This window comes from Anopheles merus, chromosome 2L (assembly GCF_017562075.2).
Source record: "Anopheles merus strain MAF chromosome 2L, AmerM5.1, whole genome shotgun sequence".
NCBI lineage: Eukaryota > Metazoa > Arthropoda > Insecta > Diptera > Culicidae > Anopheles > Anopheles merus.
The window spans coordinates 8,931,786-8,956,585 of record NC_054083.1 but is presented as its reverse complement, the minus strand read 5'-3'; the positions used below and the strand labels follow the sequence as shown (position 1 = coordinate 8,956,585).

Genomic DNA, 24,800 nt, shown 5'->3' with positions numbered 1-24,800 from the left:
ATTATACAGGTTATGTAGAAACAATATCAAATAATATTTTTTATATAATGGTTAAACCATTCAAATCATTCTAATTTTCGTAATATGAGACGAAATAGCGTTTGACAGAAGCATCAGCGTTGTCTCCTCCCTAATCCGAGATATTCGGTTGATGAAACCCGGCAGTGCTTTAACCTTCATTTCTATAATCACCTTCCCGGGTATGTTTAGCTTATTCTTTTTATGATTACTTTTTATTGGATTATTGAATCGATCCAAAAAAATTAGAATGTCTAGAGAAACATGTTTTAAAAAAGTGGTAAAAAAATCAGATTTTTTTAATTTTTTTAAATGTGCTTTAAAAAATAAAATCAACGTTTACCCCTTACTTATATAACCACCTACCTGGGTAGGTAATACATACAATAAAGGATTTTGGTTTCGATTAGTCGCTAATTTTGTAATGATAGGTATAGCAATGCATGTAGTTATATTTATAAAATCTTTTTCAAAAGTTTTCTAGCTCTTAATATTCTTCTAAAGCCACATAGATTGAAATGATTGCCCCGACAGTCGGGAAGACATAGCGGTGTATTAGTGTCAGTTCATCTAATTGCTACGCAATCAATTTATGTAACTAAAAGCCATTATTCATAAATTTATAACATAAAAAGAAGTATTGTTATTATAGCTGCATAGACTAAGTTAAATACGACATTTTTTTACCAATAAAAATACGAATTCCCTTCTAAAATGTATTACCTACCCAGGTAGGTGGTCATAAAGATGAGGGTGTATTTTTGGTCATAGAAACGAAGGTTAAAGACAGTTTCGAATGGAAATCAACACATTCAGCCCGGCGCTGATTTTTATCAAGTTTCTGTAACGCCGGCATCTAGAACGCAAGCAGTTGATTGTAAACAAAACGTACATGTGGTAAAATTGAGTTTTTTTTTGCTAAACAATGTGTGGGATGAGGTTTTATCAACCACAATTATTCTTACAAAATTATTTTATTTACCCTCTGCTGCTCTTCATGCGAGTAGAGTACAGTTGTTCTCAATGTATGTTGTTTCCATAGCATAAGACGATTGGCAGGCCCCAGGAAGTCAGCTCCGGAATCGATTCCGCTATCGGAATTTCGAAACCGATTCTGACTTCGGAGCCAATACCGATTCCGGAGCCAATTCCATTTCCGGAGCCGATTCCGATTCCGAGGCCAATTCCGATTCCGGAGCCTATATCGGAACCAATTCCGGTGCCGACTCCGGAATCGATTCTGAAAACTGATTTCGGACCTTCTATTCGCAATCGATTCCAAAAAACTTCGGAACTAGCTGAAATCGATTCCGACAAAAACTTCATTTTCCCATCACTACAGAAACAGAATACAGTTTTGCCAAACTTGCCACAATTGTAGTTAATAGTTCAAGGTATGATATAATGATGTTAATATTTTGTTAAAATTGAAATACTCAACCGATTTTGCTCAAATTTGTTGAGAAGATACCCAAACCCAAACACTTGTATTCCTTAACACACAGTAAGAATAATTTTTCTTAACGCTTTAATGCCATTTTGCGTAATGTCCTACGCGGACATGCCGACCTATACAGGCTTGCATGAGTTATTAAGTCGGATTGTCAGTTTTGCGAGTTCACTATACTACAGGACGAGTTAGAAAAGTACGTTGCTAATTAAAATCTACAATTCCTTTTCAATGAAGTATCAAACGAGAAAATGTGCTGGAAAATACAGAAGTTACATCAGTTAAGAGGCGCTCCCATGGTACAGTCGTCAACTCGTACGACTTAACAACGTGTCCGTCGTGGGCTTAAACCTAGAATGGACCGATTCCCCGTTGTGTACTGTATCGAAAGCCTGTATAGGCCGGTATGTCCACGTATGACGTTTACGTCAAATATAAGAAGAAGAAGAATTATACAATCAAAAGAATTCCTGTCATGTGCTCAACTCTTGCATGGATCGAGCTCCTGATACTCACGACTGTTTATCCTGGTATTTGGGTAAACCAATCAACTAACTGGTATCCAATTGAATGGATACTATGGCAGATCTTAACTACCTACACCAGATTAGAAGTTATTACCTTAGATAAGAAGAAACAAAGCTTTGGAACAAAATCGTTGTAATATTTTTAGTACCCCTCAGATTGCATATTCTTCTCTTTTTCATAAAAACGAGACATCAATGTTATCCCGTATGAAACTGGGTAAATCAACCAGTTCACTTTCAGGGTCTGAGGGCTGCCACCAAGCTGAACGTGTTAATTAATTTTTTCATATAAATTTTAACATAATTGTAAGAAGATTTTGCATCAATACGGTTTGTACATCATTTTATTAATTAAAACTATCAACTTAAACAAAATTATCTAAAGCCCAGAAGTGTTTTCGCGAAAAATGTGGTATTTGTTTTAAGCTCCCTTCCGAACATATTAACCGCGTCACACCATTGATGTAAAGATAAGTTATTATATTTATGTCCGTTTTTAGGATACAATTTGTGGTGAAAAATGCACAACCCATTCTTCGAAGGTGACTCCTGAGGGTGTCAAAATGTCATTGTTTATTTGTTTGCGATATTTTTAATCGCTTTACAACTATGTACTTTGCTATTCATCCGTAGTGTTGATCGGTAGCCAATATAAACAGTATATTTCTCATGTTTATGCATATGTATGTTGTGTCAAATTGCAAACAGGGACTGCCACTGTACCTTCTGAACGCCTAAAACCAGTGGAAATCGAAAGAAATATTGATAAATTAATCTATTTTTTTTTTGGCACAAGAACCGTGGTCTGGTCGGTCAAGGTCTCCCCGTACTCTACTGGTGGGCTTGGCTTTTAGTGACTAAATGATTACACGTACAGTGCTGGGTATTCAAAATCGGACCCTTTTAATTTGTGATGCTCTTTCTTCCATTAACGATTTCATCAGTTTCACCCTATGTTTTTTACCTATGTTTCCCTACTTGTGTTTTCTATCAGTCGAGAACTGTTTTGACGACCTTTTATTTTATACGAGTGAAATGAACACGTGCTGAATCGAAATGCTACAATACCAGGATAGCAGTCAACATGTTAATGATTAACGAATCATCAGTGCTCTAGCCGTAAAACGCTCATCAGGCAAATCGTATGCCGATTTCTACAAATATTCAACCATAAAGTAATTTTAGGTTCGTATTCTGTATGGTTCGTGGTTCATTTCGATTCCCTACCAACTATAGAATATGTGCATTTTAGTTTGCACGTTTTTTCATCCAAAAAACTTCTGAAATTTTCTTCGGCAAGAGTGAATTAGGGCCATGAGATGTGTCAGTTAATTTTTCAAAATCCGAATTTTCCATACAAACGCATGCTTTTTAATTGAAGCGTCAGCAAACTTTCGAGCGTTCAACTATAAAGCATGCTTACTAAAAATTGTTCAACTATTGAGTTATGACTGTATTCCGCGAAATTAAATGCTGGAATTTTCACGTGTTGTGATAGTTTTGGGATTTATTTGTTTTTTTTTCTTTTTTGACGGACTCATTTAGAATCCAGTTGGAATTTGCAATGTGTATGTATTAGTATTTATAATCTTTATGATCCTTATCCTTATGAATATCACAATAACAAAATAAACATAGTACACACGCATTGAACGGTAAAATAAATAACATGTTTTTAAATCGTCAAAATACACTATGTAAATATGTTTTTATGTTACTTAAGCTAGTATTAAAATCTACACGGTTTCCTAACGAGTTGTAAACGTTGGTTATCGGTAATAAAGGTTCATTGGTTCCGAAATGTGTGGATCTTGATTTGGTTTGTAGAGTAGCTCTAGGTCTAAATATCCTGCAAGGTCCCTGTATGTTATTTTTTTCTACAATGGAAAGAGCGTCAATAAAACCACAGAATAGTTTTTGTAAAAATAAGCACTGTGCAGACATTTTCCTCTGCTATAGTGGTTCAAGTCCAAATAAGAGACACCTTACACGATAAGACGAGCATTCAGAGACATGGGATCATAAGAGACGATAAAACAAAGAAGTGTAAGTATACGCTGAATTGTCGTGTCAGTCATCGTGTGAATATGGAATCGTAAACATTGCTGAGCAAGATTATTCCATGGAAGGTTTATGCTATATATTCTTAGAAAAATGGTACACCCTAGATTATTTGCAATCAAATTTGAAATCCAAGAAGGTTGCTTCGATTGTCTATTGCATTAATGATTTGGTTCGCCAATGTTTTGAATACAGGATGCATTCTTCTTAGATAACGAGAACGAAGCCTTCGCCAGCAAGGTTCTTTTTCATTTAGATCTAATTTTAATCGTTTGCACATTAATTGATCGACGATACCAATAGAACGATGCATCCATCTGGTTTGACAGTTGTCTTTTCCAGTTTGTTTACATTTGGTATTGGATGCTGCAACCAATTCATTAATTTGGGGTATTATTTCTAAATCCTGTTTGAAACGTTGTTTGTATGTTTGGTTGTTTGTTGATATTTCAAGTTAATAATTATTTATGAGTACTACACACTGAAAAAACATAAAAACCTGTACTACAGTAGGTGACCGCTAACTGGATGTTTTTACTGGAGTTTTTTTTTTATCTGGTGGTTCACTAACTGGTGTGATTCTCAGTTAAAAACACATACATGTCCGGTTACGAAGAGAAATTCATAGCAAATATGCATTTTTCTCACAAATTTAGCCTCTCCGTTAGCGGTCAATTACTGTAATCGGAATAATCTGTTGGAACGAAATTCTAGTGACGTAAAATCGAGTTATGGGAAGTTTTAATTTTGAAAGTTAATGCGTTAATTAGATACAAATTTCTACAAAGAACTAAATTTAACCTTACAAACAATTTTGTATCCATATTTTAGCTGAAAAATACAATGCGACAGAAACCATTCTTCGCATAACTCTGGGAAAGGCTGACTGGGCTGTATGGCTGTACTAATACAAATGTAGCACGTCCCCTACTAGTACAGGAGTACTATACTATACAGGAGTATACTGAACTCGGATGTACCTACCGAACTCGTATGCACCTACTGAACTTACAGGGTTTCGAATCATATAAGGGAATAGTTCAATCACTTAGGGAATGTTGCAAATCGGTAGGGAAATGTTGTAAATCGGTAAGGGAATGTTGCAAGCATGCTGTGATCGTAATCTTTTCCTGCCAAACATTGCAATCGTTTCGAGTAGTATTTGCTGCTCTAAATATTATCCACGAGCCGGTCTCGTAGTACAGTCGTCAACTCGTACGACTTAACAACATGCCTGTCATGGGTTCAAGCCCCAAATGGACCGTGCCGCCATACGTAGGACTGACTATCCTGCTATGGGGGGATCAATAAGTCACTGAAAGCCAAACCCACAAGTAGTGTGGTACAGGCAGGCCTTGACCGGCAACGGTTGTTGAGCCAAAAGAAGAAGAAGAAGAAGAAGAAATATTATGCAATATTTGTTGATTGTTATGTTTTGCACAAGAAATTTGTGCGAAGTAAATGTTCTCAAAGGCTGTTTAGACGGCATCAACGCAATCCGATAAGTAATCAGTAACGCCGAATGGTAACCACTGAATATATGCATATAATTTTGATAACGCTTCTCCGAATTGTGTTCAATTGATAGTAATGCAACCGATTAGAACGTATTAATATTTAAAAAAGATTTTTTGTGTTTTTAAGGCATGGGATCAACCTTTTTTAAGGAATTGGGATTCGCCATTAAATAATTGTTCCGTGGAAAGTTACCTGTGCATTTATTTAATTAAAATATATTGAAAGTTTTAGGAGAGTAGATTTTACTATTTGAATTTGGACTCTCTTATAAGATGAAACTCTTATAAGATAGCAATATGAAATAATAATTAGCCGTTACTAATACGCTGATGTACCCATGGCTCATACCTGTAAACAATTTGCTAGACCGTTTGAATTACGCGTGGAACTGTTTGTTCCAGAAATGTGCCAGATTCAGTATTGCATCCGATGAATTCAGATTTCATCAACGTTTACAAGCATCATGCCGCATCTTGGCAATGTTTACGACATGTTATGGAAAGTATACTGTGGTATGTAAGAGAGAAGTGAAAGCACTTCGTTGGCTTACGATCGTTAACTATCTTTTTGATCTTCGGCGACGATTTATCTTGTGCATTTTGCTCTCTCTATTTCTCAGCAGTAAAAACTTTCTTTTAACAACAAAAATACCAATAATACCTGTCTGTGACTAAGAAAAAAGAAAAAAAAAGCACCCATGCGCAGACGGCTCAGCATATCTGTGTAATCTACAACATACGAAAGCAAAAGCGTAGTGTAACATAAAGTTATGCTTATTGTGGTTTATACTTACCAATGCACGGCTATAGCACTTGTCTTGCGCGCGGTACTTCGTGTTCAGGTTCTCCATGTCACACAGCAATCACTCCAACTTGAGCTAGTGATTCAGTATTTAGTACCACTAAACAGTGTTTGAACTAGGCATAGGACAATTGAGCGATACCTATGCCGCACACTCAGTTCACTAAAGTGAGCGGTTGACTTCCACACGTGAAAAAGTGAACGGCTAGGTCTTTCGCACGTATAACGATTTAGCCGAAATGTGCTCCGAACAAGATGCATGATAGTTGTCGCTGTGATATCTTCTTCTTGGGCACAACAACTGCTGTCGGTCAAGGCGTTTCTGTACCCACTTAGTGAAGTGAGCTTGACTTTTAGTGACTTATTGTTACCATAGCAGGATAGTCAGTACTACGTATGGCGGCACGGTCTATTCGGGACTTGAACCCATGATGAGCATGTTGTTGAGTCGTACGAGTTGACGACTGTACCACCAGACCGGCCCGTCGCTGTGATATATTGAACGAGAAAAAACATTCGTTTTGGTTCGGCAGAATTTGTTAAACACAATCCCTCGAGAAAATCGATCGCACCTTAAGCGAGAAAGAATGCACATATTACTAGCGTGGTTAGTTTGATCAATCGCACACAGACGCACAAAAAGAACTCCTATCGCACACTGATCCCACACTGAGCGAGAAAGAACACACATAGTCGTTTTTGTCAGTTGCATACTGTCGCACAAAAATAACTCTTGTCCCACACTGCCGCACGCGTGTTAAGTTGGGTTAGTCGCACACTGCCGCACAATGAATTCGTGATGCGCACAGCGACATAAAAGAGCTTGTATATTTTTCTTTCTTTCGGCTGAACAACCGTTGTCGGTCAAGACCTGCCTGTACCGCTTGTGGGCTTGGCTTTCAGTGGCTTATTGTCTGCGTACAAACGGCGTCCACGGGCCTGCCCGAATGCAGAGCCGATTGCATACGACTCTATCTTTACCATTAACATGAAAGTGACAGGGCTTATACTACACGAACGTACACGAAAGGTATACATGTTTCACACATCAGAATGTAAAGGCAAGGACAAGGCAAAAGAGACACAGAAAAATTTCCTCACGGCTACACATGTCGTTTTGATGCGTTTTCTATGCGTCTCGCTCGGTATCACAGCGGCATACGGCGCTACCTGATACGCATACATGTTTGTCGAACACAACTATTCGGTTCGGTTCGGTATACTTCGGGAGGTCGACGGAACAAAAGGGCGCAGACTTTTTTATGGTTTTGTATGACTTCAACTGTTTTGGACCATGCGTGTAGGCGCTGGCATTGATACCCCCCATAGTAGGATAGTCAATCCTACGTATGGCGGCACGGTCTATTGGTGCAAGGGATTGTCAAATCCAAGATAAATTACTGTATTGCCAAAAGCTGAAAACCGGTTCAAACCCAGACATTTTCAAATTTTCTGCGTTAATTGCGCTTGTGTGAAAACCGGTTACACGGCGAATGCCTGGTGGTTATACATGAACCGTTTACTTCGTGGATTGACGTAATAATAATAATTTAAAATACAGCCTTAGAAGCAGTAACGTTCTGTTTCTGCATTCTTCTTCTTCTGCGACGAGTGAGGATGTATTCTCTTACATTTGACATTTCAAATGTAATCAGGGTTTTACCCATTCTTTCTTTTGACCTGACAGTTGTCATTTGATATTCTTTGGTTATTTTGTCTTGGTTCACTTTTTTGTCTTTCTATGCTTGGGGCCCTTCACGATTTTTGTCAGTTTTTTGTATGGAGCTTGACAGTTGGAGGCTGAAATCATGTAAACACTCCATACAAAACCACACACAAAACCAGCCTGCAATTTTCAGTCTAGATTATTCTAGCCTCAAAGCTAGAATTAGATTCGAGTACCTGCTCGAAAACACGGTGTTGACGAATGACGAATACACAAAACACTCTTAAAATCTTCATTCAGAAACTGAAGCGATAAAAATCGGCCTTCTAAATTCATACACCTTTGGATAAGCCCACCTGTTTATTATACCGAATTAGATAGCTGCTCGAAAACTGCTATACAATGCAAACAGCTGACAGGCTGAAATTTCAGTCTACGAACTGACAACGGAAAGGGCTCCCTTATTGGTTTACGCTGTTTAGATTTCTATTTGGTTTACCTTTATGAATTTGGTATTTTTCAACAAGTCGTCAGGACAAGTCGTGTCCTGTTAGTAATCTGTTTGTTAATCTAATATATTCCGGGTTTATGTTTATGTCTTCCTCCCACGGTACCATTTCTATTACCAAAATGCCTGAAATTTTTCCCTTTTGGTTTGGGATTGTTCTTCGTACCACTATTTTGTTTTCTCCATCATATCTAGTTTAAATTTATCATATGCATCCACAAATCTCATTTTGTTTTCTGTTATTATGTCTGATATCGTTCTTCTTTTGCTAGTATGTCGGCACATTCAATTTCATGTATTCTTATATGTGTGGGTATACACTATATTTGTGCATTGTATGTTTCTTTTCTATTATATTATAAATATTTGTTCCAAATTCTTCTACATATGTGGCGTTTTTCAAAATATCACAGCTTGTTTAAGTATCGGTATGTATTGTTACATTTTCCATTTTTAATTCTTCTGCCATTCTCATAGCCATATTACCGTTAGTTCTATGCTTGCTATGCATGCTTCGTTCTTTGCTTTTATGCCAGTTGTTTTATCCTTTCTGTATGTATATTCCTATTCATTTTTTTTCTTTTTGTTTACTTTCATTTGTGAATATTTTGTTAATTTGTTCAATTATTACGGCCTGGCCGTATTGTCATTTGTGAATATGTCGTTCCTTTTTTCTTTTAATCATTTATGTGTTCGAATACTATCTGTTTTACAACATGATTGTTCCTGTTTTTTCTATCTTATTAGTTATGTTGGTATCTATGATTACGTTGTGCTTGATGTCATTTATTTTATTTATGGCTATATTTTGTACGACATATTTGATTTCTTGGTATAATTGTGGCTGAGATGCTAGTGTTTGCTTATTTGTGTTTTTTTACTGCATTATTAGTTGTTTTCTTATGATGGGGCTAAATGTGTATGCTTTAATCATTTCTTTGTTTGCTATGAATTTACAGCTTATTTCAATTGGGATTTCCTCATGGATGGCATGCAGTGAATTTATCGGGGTTGTTTTTGTGCATCCTGATGTTTTTGTTAGAGCAGTATTGGCTGTAGTGGTCCTTTTTTTCTTGTATTGGTTTATGCGTTTTTTGTTACAGATGATGCGCATTTTAATATACTTCGAATTGTAGCTCTATTTATGTTTCTAGCTCGGTTTCTAGGGGCGGTCCCGTGGTACAGTCGTCAACTTGAACGACTTAATAACATGCCCGTCATGGATTCAAGCCCAGAATGGACCGTGCCCCCGTAGTAAGGATTGACTATCCGGCAACGTGGTATTGAAATAAGTCTCGAAAGCCTGTATAGGCCGGAATGTCCGCGTAGGACGTTACGCCTTAAAAAAGAAGAAGAAGATTTTTCTAAATTTGGGGCCCTTTCCGTTTGAAGCTCGTAGGCTGAAATTTCAGCCTGTCAGCTGTTTGCATTGTATAGCAGTTTTCGCGCAGCTATCTAAGTGAGTATAATATACAGGTGGGCTTATCCCAAGGTGTATGAATTTAGAAGACTGATTTTTATCGCTTCTGCTTCTCAATGAAGATTTTAAGAGTGTTTTGAGTATTCTTCAAGCCTCCAGAAAGCTTGTTGGAGCAAAAGTTTTCACTCTTTCTGTCAAAAAGTGATATTTAAATTTGGTTATAAAAATGCTTTGAGACCACCTGGACTACATACACTTTGATTCCAGATTCGATCACCTGATTTCTTTAATGCACCTTGGGATAAATGTAAACAAAACCGTGTTTTTGAGCAGGTACTCGAATCTAATTCTAGCTTTGAGGCTAGAATAATCTAGACTGAAAATTGCAGGCTAGTTTTTTGTGTGGTTTTGTATGGAGTGTTTACATGATTTTTGACCGGCCTAGTGGTACAGTCGTCAACTCGTACGACGTAAAAACATGTCCGTCATGGGTTCAAGTCCCGAATAGACCGTGCCCCCATACGTAGGACTGACTATCCTGCTATGGTAACAATAAGTCACTGAAAGCCAAGCTCACTTCACTAGTGGGTACAGGCAGGCCTTGACCGACAGCGGTTGTTGTGCCAAAGAAGAAGAAGTTTACATGATTTCAGCCTCCAACTGTCAAACTCCAGTCAAAAAACTAACTAGAATCGTAAGAGCCTCCTTTGTCTGATCCTATCTCTTGATTTTTTCACTTTAAAGGCATATAGTCTGTATCTTGCTTTGTTGTTGAGATCTTTATTTAGTTTTTAATTAACAAAGGGACGTATTGATCTAATCGTTTCTTTAATAAATAATAACACTCATACATCAGGTATACACGTTACACATCACGCAACCGCAATTTTTCTTTACTCATTGGCGTGGACAAACAGAAATCTAAGAACTCTAAAATATCGTTAAATTCCGATGACATGCGAAGCATGAGATGACCTTAACCATGGTTATTACGTGTGCGGAGCTGGAAATTGGACCGGCATTGTTCGGGAGCGAGCAAATAAGTTGATTCGACCTAAGAGTGCGGGAGTGTCGATTTCGCCGTTGAGAAGCCGAAAGATAACCACGCACTACGCATTTCGACGCCGTTTGCTAAGTGTTTTGAATCCGAGAAGCAGACATCGCTGATGGTAGGAAGGTCTACTATGATGAGATTAGTAGTGATAGTAGTAGCGGTTTCCTATAGCGGTATTTCCTTTGCAAGACTTCAAGTCGATTTATATCACCAACAGAAAGCGGGCACCAAACCGGAGAGCAGTACTCAAGACAAGATCGTTTACAACGGAACAGTAGATCGATTTGATGCACATGGGATCGATAAATTCATTGCAGGTGCGCGTTATAAGGTTAAGCAGTTGGTTTCCCTTCGGGATAACGCTGACGATATGAGGACGAAATGATAGTTTATCGTCTAGTAACTCGCGAATACGTGACGTTAGAACAAGATATGAGTTTCTCATCTAGTAATTAAATATGATAGGGATTTGGGCTCTGCTGAATGAAATGCATTGGCATTTATCCACACATACTTCTAGTCCGTTTCTGATGCACCAACTATCAAGATCATCAAGGATTATCTGGAGGCGTTGACAGTTAACACCATGTTTTAAAAATGGGTAAGTAATGGGCCCAGATTATTTCATTGAAGGACTCCGGACGAACTGGTAAATTTATCTTCAATCTTCAATATGTTTTTTAAAGTAAAGTTGTTTATCTAGCGTTATTCCCATGTACTTGTATGTGTTTACATTTTCTATTTCTTTGTCATTGATTTTTAACCCCACGTTCTGTTTTTATTTGCCTATTATCATCAATTTTGTTTTTTTGATGTTCATTTCTAGATTTAGTTCGTTTATTGCTCTATTGAATTCTGGTAATCCTCTGGAGTGTTTTATGTATTATTGTTGCGTTTTTTCTGCAGCCATTATTGCAAAATCGTCTGCATACTGTATTACCCTTATCTTTGGTAGTTTGTGTATCCAATTTTGTATTTTTATAGTCCATGTTGTAATGGCGTATGTAATGGAAGGCGGACTTGGCGGTCATTTGACGATAGGGGCCTCAGCCAGTCTTACCGCCTAGGGCCCCAAATACGTCAAATCCGCCAGTGCCGGAAACTCAAGGAGGGTTGGAACACAACCGACTATAAATCATTCTCTACCGTTCGGATTGTTTAGGAATATGTTACATTTTGAAAAATTATGACAAATATAATAGTTCTGATCTTAAAATCAACAACAAACATTCATCAACTGAAAATGATTTTCTATCCTACTTAATCTCCTATTTATAAATCTACTCTATTTCACCAATGTATGCAATAGTGGAATAACTACTAGTCTTTTACCGTAATTAACACTGATTGTTACCAAATTGCATTGTATATCTTCAACAGGCACTTGCACCTGTTTTGTAGATAGCGTCTTTGCGTCTGCATCAAAAATATACAGAATGGACGATCTGCATGGTTCCGTAAAATGATTACGTTGTTGTCCAATGTAGGTCAATTTTTACTAGATTGTACTGCATGCTGAAATTTTATGATTACATTATTTTTCAAATGGAACCACTCTTCTTGCTGTCCCTTTCTGAGTAAGAAATCCTTTCTGACGTGAAGAGTTGTCTTATTGTTTTTTTTTTCAATTATCAGATATGTTTTTATCGTTATTACCAGCAATTGTTATTTTTGAGAGCTCTTTCAGCCTGTTTTCAACTTGTGGCATAATATTACTGCCCGTAAATAATAAATTTTTGATCAGCTGCAGCGCTCTTTTGAACGGATATGTTGAATAATTGTCTAGTGGCCCCAAGTTATCAACGTCGTCGAACATGTGTTTCAAATTGTGCACATTGCTGGTGACACCATATAGTGTGAAATATTCGCGTACGAATCATTGGAGCATTCCATCTGCTAATTTATAATGTTCTGCATGCGCCGGGGATGAAAAAATCGTTACTGCTTTTTGCGTAGCTGCTGCGCCGGGGGGAAAAAATTGGTAAATTGTTACAGAAAAGTAGTTTGAAATTATCGAATGCCTGTTTTGGTAGCACATTCCAAACAGCTATTATGCTTGGATAATGAAGGAAATTTTTGTACTCTGCTCCTTTCCAGAAGTGAAGGTTGCGCATGCTTCTTAACTTACTTGTAATTTCAGACGGTAATTTGACTTTATCTATTACTAACGAGATGTAATCTATTTGCGATTGATTCCATTTCATTTCTTTTGAAAATATGTCCTTTTTCCAGGACCTCTGGAACCTTGAACTTCTTATGCGTTCTTTTCGGTGCATCTACCCCGTCAAAATGCTACCGATGCTTGGAATGGTCGTAGATGTTTCTCTCAGTGCGTTTTGGCAGCAATCATACCCCGAATGCGCTACGACTCCTGAAATAAACGTAAGGCAATACGGAATAAGAATATTATTTGATTGTTCGGTGGTCCACTGTAATATTTCTTCATCTTCCTTTTTGACGCAACAACCTGTGCCGTCTTGGTTTGTCGTTATCACTAAGGGTCGTGGCAACGCTGACCCGATACGATTTTATCGGACGCTACTGTCCAACGCTATTTCCGTTAATAGCGGAATTTGGGGCAAGTGTGTCATACGGGGCAAGAGTGCCACCAAGCATTTTTCCTTAAAAACTTTAGTTTAATGATCAATTGTGTATACAGTTGGATGCTTTCCAATGACTAGGTATTCTGAGCCTAATTTCATATATACCAATTGATATTTCCCATTGTTTCGAACTGATTTATATTAAGTTTCAAAATTGAGCAGAATATTATAATTTTTTAATCCAACCAAATAAGCTCTCAAAAATCATGCGAACAATCAACCGAGAAAATATTTACACCACCGTATAGCTGAGAAAATGTGAAATTTTTTGTGGGGTTAGTTGAAAAAAACTTTCTTTTTGTCACTGAAAAAGTCCATTTCAAAAAAGTTACAACTTTTGGGGCAAAAGAGCCATCTCTGTTTGGGGCAAGTGTGCCACCATCTTTCATAGGCGCGGGCTGTCAAAAATGTAAACATTGTTGTAGCGTTTAGCGGTATGGTGCGCTTTTACGAGCGGATTCTACTCCGGAAAAACAGACCAGCAACAACCCATATTGCGATACTGTTTGTAATGAAAAGGGGTTCATTGGTGACTCAAGACATGTAGGAATTAGTGTTGGGTCATACGATTCATCTCACGACCCGACCCGGAGTCGGGTGCAAGCCAGTCGGAATCGATTCCGACCCGTGGGTGCAGCGGGTGCGCTAGGTCGGAGTCGGAATCAAAACCGACCCGATAGATCAGTAGGTGCGAGAAAGCATAAGCGACTCCGACCCGTTGGTGCAGCGAGTTCGGGTCGGGTCGGGTCACGGTAGGTTCAGTTTGACCCGAGGGTGCAACGAGTTCGGGTCGACCCGATAGATCAGTAGGTGCGAGAAAGCATAAGTGACTCCGACCCGTTGGTGCAGCGAGTTCGGGTCGAGTCGGGTCACGGTAGGTTCAGTTTGACCCGAGGGTGCAGCGAGTTCGGGTCGACCCGATAGATCAGTAGGTGCGAGAAAGCATAAGCGACTCCGACCCGTTGGTGCAGCGAGTTCGGGTCGGGTCGGGTCACGGTAGGTTCAGTTTGTCCCGAGGGTGCAGCGAGTTCGGGTCGACCCGTAGATCCAGTAGGCGAGTCGATTCCGGTTTGTTAAACAAATGAAAAAGATTAATACGTTGGGTGTTAACTTATATTAATGAAATAAAATAGGTTTAAGAGCCATGATAGTGTTTTACAACCAGAATAATATGTGAAGATAAGCTCTTAAATGAAACATGACATGACTTCAGAAATACATGACTTCAGAAAAATCCTTTTTTATTAACAACATTATTAATTTTGTTTAAAAATAAATCTTCTATTATCGATGTAATCTTTACTTTTAATATATTTAAGTTCACATTTGTATTCAAAGTATGAAAGTACAATTCTAGAATATAAGTACAATTTTGTTTCGATTGTAAATTTTGTTTGATGAATAGCATTTCGTTTAATTTCTTAGGCAAAAGTTTGTTTCTCTTTTCGGTTATAATATTTCCTGCTTTAGAAAATACACGTTCGCATGGCACTGATGTGGCTGGTATGCACAACGCTTTTTTTACAATTTCGGACAACTGTGGATATAAATAATGTTTATTTTTCCACCAGCTAAGTGGATCATCCATATTATGCATTGCCTCTTCTTGTAAGTAGCGATCTATTTCGTGAGCAGTAGTTGCTCCTTGATCTCTTGTAGATGATTCTGTGTCAATTTCTAAATCGCGCCACTTGCGCCATAGCAATCCTTTAAATTTATCTTCATTGTTTGGCCTTGATGTTTCATTACGTTGCAAATTGTCTGGGAGTTTTTGTTTGAGAAAAACAACTGTCGCATCATATTTTTCGCCTAAAAACTGTTTGTCTTTGAATCTTGGATCCAGGATTATGGCTTGATCTACTAATATATTATCATAGTTTTCAAATGTTTCTTTTAAATTGTAAGTTAAATTAGAAACAAGTTGCGCTACTTCTTCTGTCAACGCAGATTCTTGTCCTGCTCCTGCCATTTCAAAAATTAGAGTTCTTATAATAATGCCAACTTTGGAAATAGTAACGTTTTGTTCGCCCATTACCTCTTTCGTTGCTAAATCGAAAAACTGTAGAACTGTTATTGCTTGTTCGATTATCAAGCAATCTTTATCAGTCAGCTTAGATTGAAATTTTAAGCTTGCCAAGCATGACACTAAAGGAATCTTATTTTTTAAGAATCGGTCTAACATATCAAACGTTGAGTTGAAGCGAGTTGAGATGTCATTTTTTAATTTTAATTCTGGTAGTTTTAAATTAACCTGAGTTTCATTCAATTTTTTTGCTGCTAAACCACTATGTTTGAAATGACCTATAACTCGTTTAACTTCATCAATTGTTTTATGTATACTGGTTTTTAAAGCGTTACGTACAACTAAATTCAAGGAATGTGCAAAGCATGGAAAATGGGGTATTTCTGATTCTAATGCTGCCTTCTTCATATTTGCAGCATTGTCCGTCACTAAACAAACTATTTTATCATCTATTTTGAAATTTTCCGTAACTTTCTTAATCCACAGTGATATATTTTTAGATGTATGTGATTCGTAAAATTCTGAGCATTCTAAAAGATATGTACGTAGTTCAAAGTTTTCATCGATAAAATGGGCAGTAATAGCAAAAAAACTAACTTGATTTATGTTGCTCCATCCATCCACTGTGAGTGAAATAGCTTTTGCTGGAATAAGATTAGTTTTGACGGACAGCAATGTTTTCTCATAAATGGCTGGCAATAAAGCATTTGTTAATGTTTTCCTACTTGGTAATTCGTAACTAGGGCACAATTTTTTATGAACGATTTAAAATACTTATCTTCTACCATACTATAAGGATAATACTCCTTGCATATCGTAATTAACAGCGTTTCGTCTAAGTCACGCTTCGCCTCGGCCGTCAGAGGTCTGCTGTTTGCAAAATAACGTTGTATGCCGAACATTTCTCCCGATGTATTTGTTGCGGTGTTATTCCTGGATGTTATCTGCAGGTGGGTTTTCTTGTGTTCTTTTAAAAGGAATTGTAATGTGCTTCCTTTCCATATGACGCTTCAAGTTGGAGGTGGATCCTCCGCGATATGCCAATAGTACATGACAATATCGGCACTTAGCTGTACTATCTGCTCTCTCAAAATGCTGCCAAACATCACTTGTTTGAGGCATCGTCAATTAGTACCGTTGGATTATTGTAAGCGTTTGTTATGTAGATCTAGGATGAATAACATTACACAATAAAAGATTAATTATTTTTGATTACATTATACCACAGAACAACACGTTTATATCACGAAAATAAAAAAGTGAACTTACCTCAAAAGTCGGCGTTGTTAAAAAGAATATTGTTATTCGAGTGTTTAAGTTTACTTATAGTTTTAGTTTACTAAACTTATACCAAACAGTCACAAAACTTTTCACTGGGATTTTAGTGGTTTTGATATTTTCGTCACAATACACAATTTTTAGATTTTCACGTTTAAACTGTCTGTCTAAAATTACCCGTTGTGACGCAATCGTCTACTTTTTATACTACTTTTTATTACCGTCAACCACAGGGAAGTCCAGTGTTGCCTGGCAAAAAAAAAATCGCACTGGCAAATATTTTCCGTATATAATGAGACAAACCTGCTAACATGTGTCAGTCACAGTAAGAATTTCATGGGAGTAGGTTGTCTAGCTAAAGCAGCACTTGGCTTTCAAAGTAGAAGTATCATGAAGAAGAAAAGAAGGTAGAACATACAAAAAGGAAAAAAGGAGACAGCCTATACAGAATCACAAACTGAGTGGTTCTTTTCAGAATAAGCTCTTTGTTTTTTTTTTCAACATCAGTATCAACGAACCATCGATAATCGGCCCAAGAATGGACTCCGTTCGCCGAAATCCGAACGCCGCGAACCCAATCTCCCCGACAGACAAAGAGAACGAAATTTTCAGGCGAGGGGTAGGTAGAAACACGCGGTGGGGGCCCGGCCCAAGATCGGATCCGAAGTCCGTTGTTTTGGGCTCGAAATTAAAAATGGCGGATGGAGCGCTACCACGGAGAGAATGCGCTCTCTTGCTTGCCTTTAAAATACACGAGGCGCTCTCGCTGTAAAGAACGCTCGCTCGCGCTGTTTCATCATACCCCGTCCTTCCCGTTTCTTTCGGCTTGCGCTGCGCTGAGCTGGTACCCCCTCCCACTTGATTCCAGCGAATTGCGCTGCGCTGAACTGACACCCCCTCCCACTTGTTTCTTTCGTAGCACGCTGTGCGCTTCCCTTCATTCGGACTTGGTGCACCCGAATCAAAACAAAAACTTGAACACATTAAACTTGGTTTATATTTTATCACTTTTATTGCAAATAAAGGGGCATTTTCGCACATAGCTTCACACAATCTTGCCACAAAATCACACACATTATTTATATTTAAAAAATCGTCTTATTTAAAAAAACCGTCTAACTGCATGAATACCGTTGTTGCTGTTCAATGCAGTAAAAAAATATTGAAATAAAGCAGCGCAAATCACACATTTAAGATAAATGGTGAAAGGAAAGCGCAGCTTCATTTCAATGTGCACAACACTTCAACACTTAGCGAATCTTCGATCGCCCGGGACTTGGGCTAACACCCGCGCGGCCTTTCACGGCGAACGCTTGAGCTGAACTGACGATTTCGTGTGGTGGCAAGAAAGGGAGCGCACAGAGGAACACTCGCTGCACTAGTGCGAGCGAGACACCAATAGCCGCATGCCGCTGCGAGAAAACCAAACTGAGCGCGCAGGCTGAAAGTGAACGCACACATTAACACATGTGTAATTGTGTGAGTGCAAAAACTGTGTAGAAACCAAAACACGCTCGTGCCTCCGCGTAATTCCGCGTATTTCCAACCGTCTCCCCATGCTTCTAAATGCCCCTCGCCTGAAAGTCGCACACTTTTTCATTCTCATTGCTAGTAGGGGAGCTACTTTGATCGAAAATTTGGGTGAAGTGACTCACTTTTCAATGAGAAATTCGTTCGCTCCTATTTGTATAGGACGCAATTCGCGAGGTTTTGCGACGCGAATTCTTGCACTTTTTGCTAATTTTTTTAAATTCTTCAATGGTAATTTTAGGTCTTAATATTTATATGAGCATTTCTTTTCATTTTCAATATTATTACCAAAAATTTCTGGGCAAAATGTAAATAGCTGAAAATAAAATCAGGAAGAGAGAAAGAGATAAAAATACTTCTTACAGATCTCTATGACACAACGATTAAAGGTTAACCCTTTAATTCCCGCGTACCAATATTCGATTTAGAGGAATTTAATAATCTTTCACAAAATTATGAAATATTGCTTTTTCTGAAAACGGCGAAGAGTATTTCTTTCCTATTTCTTTTTGAAACTTGAAAATTATGAGAGAAATGTAATAATAAATCATCCCATATTTAAGGACAATCTTTTTTTAACTTTTTAAAATTTTAACGTCCACTTGGAACAATAAAAAGTAGAGAATACTTCAAAATGAAAGTAACCAATGAATATAAACTTCATCTAATTTCGAGTCCACTGTTTTATTTTTTGCTCTAAGGCGTTTAGAAATTTGCTAGACTCACTTGCTTTATAAGGTTTAATCAAATTTCCGACTTATTACACTTTTTCATTTGTTTAACAAACCGGAATCGACTCGCCTACTGAATCTACGGGTCGACCCGAACTCGCTGCACCCTCGGGTCAAACTGAACCTACCGTGACCCGACCCGACCCGAACTCGCTGCACCAACGGGTCGGAGTCGCTTATGCTTTCTCGCATCTACCGGAGTCGTTGCACCAACTGAACCTACTTGTACCTTTTCGGGTCGACCCGAACGACTCCGGGTCGCTTACGGATGGCTCCGACCCGATAGGTTCGGGTCGACCCGCCCATCACTAGTAGGAATACATACACTAGTGGTACAAACGTAATAATTTCCAATTATCTAAGAAACACGGTTATTTTAACCAGGTGGCCGTCTTGCCCCATACGAGTTTCACTCTTGCCCCATAGCCCAAAAAACAACGTCTTTTTGGACCCTTTTTAAAACGCTTCGAAAACTGTTTTGTTTGCACTTTTTTCAAGCGAAACTCATTTATAAGTGAGGAAATAGATGTAAAATGGTTATGAGATTTAAATCTGCTTTTGAAAACCACGTTTTAGTGAGTTATAACTTGAAATGCTTAAGGTGGCACACTTGCCCCAAGTTCCGCTACTCTTTGCCAAGCGGGAACTGTTCAACAAGCCTCAAAGTCTGAAGATAGGTGGCTTATTTAGCTGGCCACCACTGTAAATCCGGATGTATGAAAGCGGAGCGAAAACATTCATACGAAAAAGTAACTGAAACAAATAACCTTCTTTTAGAAGTAACAGGTCATGCAAGCATATACAGGCTTTCGATACTTAGTACCACTTAGTCGGATAGTCAATCTTTGCTTAGGGCGACAGTCCATGGGATGATATTAAGACGTCCGAGTTGACGATACGAGGGTGGGATCCCTCGATGCATCAAGAAATAAAAATAGGAAAACTGGACTGCATGTCAGATTCAGAGTCAGAGTTGAGTCATATTGGTCTTAGTCAGGTTCAGGTACTGTTCAGGTTCCGAAGAGAGCAGTATCAGGTCCCGGATTCATGATCTGTTCCATGACTGATATGGAATCTTAATCAGGAATCTTAATCAAGGAACAGTATGGGGATGGGCAAGGAGTTAGGATCAATGCCAAGGCTGGCACGGTTTTTGGAGCCGTTATATATATTCAATTACAGTATCGGAAGAGTAAATGCATCGATAGTAGTGCAATATGTAGGGATACAGATGTACTTAAAATATATTTAAATTTTAGAATATGTTTTATCTTCGCAATCACAACCATTTTTGCCATCAAACACAACAAATTTACGAAAAAAAGTATATTGTTATGACGACTTCGTTGTACCTGTAATGGTGATATAGTTCCTAAAGTCATCGTATTGTGTTACTATAGAGTTGGTAAACAAAGATTCCTCAAAAACTGAGTATAATATACAAGGCGTTCGGGATAATTTTGACAGTCACCTACGGAGAAAGAAAAAAAAATTTATGGCAAAATTAATCATCGGGGATTTTTTGTTTGTTTTAGCAATAGTAGCTTACCATGTATTTTATTCATTTTATTCAAAATATCCTCCCTCGGCTTCTATTACGGCCTCCACCCGTCTCCGGAACCGGGAACAAGCCCTGGCGACAGTTTCGCGGGGTAGGGCCGCGAAAACGAACCTGATTTTGGTCATCAGCTCCGCCTTGGTGTTGCTGGAGGTTCTTTTGGTGTCCCGTTCCACCGATCACGAGTTGTAAACAAATATGTAACTCTCATGCTCTGGTCGATACAGCTGTACGTGCCTGCAAGAACTCTCCGCCCTCAGGCGATGCTGGCCATCCCAGAGACAAGGACCGCCTTCGCCTCCCGAGACCCGTTTCTGTATATATGTTTTGTTCTGAATGCGGAATCTGATGCGTATGAGCCCGGCATGACGATGGCAAATGTGTTGAGTCGCATTAATTTACTTTGCGCCTCTCGCCAGAATCTTTAGCGTCCTTGTAATTGTTATTGTTGTTATTATTGTGTTATTGTAAAGCGTGTGACTATTTATGTTATATTCCTATTGTACCCTTACATATATCGAGAGGGCTTCTGAGGTCCCTCGATCATTTAATAAATATACAAACTGTCAAAATTATCCCGAGCGCGCTGTGTATATGGCACTTAGTTTTGAAGCTGTTTCCATATAAATAGCTAGAATCACATCCTTAATACTGATTTCTTACATAATTTGACCGTGAAAAATATATGAATTTGAGTGATGAAAATATTAATTAAAAAACTGTAAATCGATTTTAGACTCAGTTGGAGAAGCAAATTTCGGCCTTCTTTTGGTAGATTACTTAAAGGAAACCCATTCCTGTTGCTTATTTTTGTGAAAACAATATGAAGTGTTAACAATATCTCGAAAAAAATCTACAATGTCCTGTTTTTTATTAATTTTATAACTATGACCACTATAGGAAAATGCCTATTTTGTGTACCTATACAGGGTTTCCCACGAGTTATTGGTCAGTTCCCATGATTTTTTGGTGCGTTCTTACGATTTTTTGGTTGTATCCCATAGCTTTTTGGTTCGTTCCCGTAATTTATTGGTATTTTCCGATTGGATATCAGTACAATTGGACCAAAAAATTCTAGGAAACGGCAAAAAAAATCGTTGGAACGCACCAAAAAATATGGCAACCCACCAAAAATTGATGGGAACCAACCAATAAATCGTGGAAAACACTGTAATGGTACTATGATGGCACTTAAACATTTTAGCCTTTTTAAAAGACCAGATTTCACCACCAGATTCAAAAGACCAGAATTCACAATGACATTAATAACTTAATTACTCTTAAATCATCGTATGGAGCGTATTTTAAAGTAATACCACCACTATTGGTACTACCACCACTATAGGTACGTTTACCCTATAAGGTCAAGATATATTTCAGATCCGGTATGGAATGGGAAATGGGATCAACTTCACAACCGGTATGGTATCAGGATCTGTTAAATAACCAGTAAGGGGTTAGGATAAACTCCAGGATCAGGTTCATGACTAATTCTGGAATCTGTTCCAGCATCACAATAAGTTCTTTAAAATTTTATTGTGTTCGGGATCAGTCTCATATGAAATATAAATTATTTTCTCTCTTTAAAAAACAACATGGAATTAGCGTTGTCTTTTAAAAAATCTGTTGCATGCATTTTTAGGTTGTTATACACCCCAGAAATTATCTTGCATAGCCCTGTAACCGGGCCAAATGAACTAGTTAACCAAATCCAAATCAATTAAAGGCGATAGATAACGTCGCACCTCGTAAAAATCTTTCAGAGTTTTAGGCCTACCTAAGATTTCTTAACTTTTATCACAGGTTCTTGCCAAACTTAATGAATGAATTACACCCCTTGTATTTATTATTACGGAAAAATACCAAGTTTTTATGGGACTGTAAATGTTAAAAAGCGTTTGAAGCCTCCAAACGTTTATTAAGTAGTAACCAACTCTTGGAGCCTTACGACCCAGAAAAACTCTTAATTTTGGCAGTAGATGCCAGTCCGTACGGAGTGTTATTGTCTCATGATATAGATGGAGTAGAGAAACCTGTCGTCTTTACTTCGGCAACGCTTACAGAGGCTCAAAAAAAAAAAAAAAAATTATGCTCAAGTGCATAAAGAAGCTCTTGCTGTTATGTTTGGAGTGGAAAAAATCCATAAATATATTTTTGGTTACCATTTGAAACTATAAACGGATAAAAGTGGGGTGAAGCAAATGTTTAATCCATGTCGAGGCACTCTCTCGTCTATAGCAATGGCAAGGTTACAAAGATGGGCTTTAAAGCTAACAAACTACGATTATGAAATTTAGCATAGGCCAGGGAAGAAGAAATTATTAATAGGCCAGGGAGATTTTGGAAAGCGTAATAAACGGGTGGCCCAGAAACTTAGACATTGGATTTAAAATTACGAAAAATTGAACGTGCACTTTGGTGTAGAAGAGAGAATTTTATACTATGATGATAGAGAGTGATTCCTGAGAGCCTGAAAGTTGAACGGCCGTATCGGGCGGAACGAACGCCCCTGAACGAACGCCGTGGGGTGGAACTCATCTTGTAGAATAGTTTAATCACAGTATTTAGACATGTTGGTATAAACAACTGAATGGCGTTTAGGTTGTCAATCACAACTAAGATGTACAGTTTACATACATACCTTGATTTTCACGCGCGCTGTTTACCAGTTGTGTTTTGACAACAAAAATAGTGTTGGTTTGTGTTTATCTAATTAAAGCAATGAATTTCATACGTTTTCCGGTTGATCCTCAAACCGAAAAAAATAGAAATTTAAAGCTGGTTCGAAAACATTTGCGCAACAACATAGATTAGTTCAATTTAACCGATGAGGTGTAAGTAAAATACAAAAAAAAAAAAAAAAAAACAATACGAACCCTAGCTTTCATTCAATTGTTTCGTTTTAGCTTTGTTCACAATTTCCGGGTGACGAAGGAAATTTTTACCTACTTGCACAGTAATGTTGGACCTTCGCTAGAGCTGAAAATCGCGAGCGGTATAAGTTCGAAACAAAAATTAGCCGCTTGTCTTAGATTTTTTGCAGAGGAACGATACCAACACGGAACCGGCAAGGATTTTCATAGCGCAATAGCACAGGCTTCGTTTTCAGAAACACTGCGTGATGCTTTGCCTCCACTTGAATCCCTTCTCGGTGATTTGATTTCATTGGCGATGAATGAGGACGAAAGAAACGATTCCAAGGAATATTTCCACCGTAAAACAGGCATTGCCAAAATTACCATGTGCGTCGATGGTACACACATAAAAATTAAAAAAACCACACCACCGACCTTTATTGTACATCAATTGAAAACGATTTTATAGCCTCAACGTTATTTTGGTTTATACTTCCGATGTGTAATCATGTGTAAAATAATGTTTTTATGGTAGTAACATACTGGTTTGTTTAATTCTAGATTTGTGATCATAAATGTCGCATACGATCAATCGATGCCAAATTTCCAGGCAGCTATCACGATGCTTTGGTATGGGGAGTGAGTGCTGCTCGAAAACATTTCAAAGAACTATACAGAACCGGAAGAATTGATAAATTGCTTGGTAATATAAATCAGTACACCTATACAGACTTACGTAATTGCAGTACTACTGTTTTAACACAGGTGACGCCGGGCGCCCAGGAGAACCTTGGCTTGTTAGACCACCTAGAAATCCTGATCCTGGTTCTGAAGAAGCATTAGATGTCTTAACGGTATAGACGGTTGCCTTAATTATGCACCAGAAAAATGTGGAAAAATCATAAATGTTTGCAGTGCATTGCACAACATATGTGTTGAGCATAATTTGGAGTGGAATCAGCTGTTCAATGACATTATGCTCAGTGTGAATTAGATAGCATCAGATTGATTTGCTGCTTTGTTATACAATCAACCTCAACTATAATGCATTATTTGCGAAATTAAATACACTAATACTGAGGCTTTTTATACTTCTTAGATGGGACGGACAGAGTAGAGTGTTTATTATCCTACAGGAAGATTCGGAACCATTCCCGTATCAGCTATATTTTTCTACATCCATACCAGCAGAATCAACC

At 38.1% G+C, this 24,800-nt stretch overlaps 1 protein-coding gene across 3 annotated transcripts in view; it reads left to right on the top strand.

Annotated features, from left to right (window-relative positions):
* Window positions 1-24,800, top strand: part of LOC121593765 — a 94,727-nt gene that overhangs the window by 48,245 nt on the left and 21,682 nt on the right. The window contains exon 2 of one of the 3 annotated variants that reach the window (XR_006004839.1): window positions 11,544-11,597. The exons of the other annotated variants lie outside the window; for them this stretch is intronic. The gene's annotated coding sequence lies outside the window, so the exon portion shown is untranslated. Of the gene's footprint in view, window positions 1-11,543; window positions 11,598-24,800 lie in introns of those variants that run through there. 3 annotated transcript variants of the gene reach the window in all.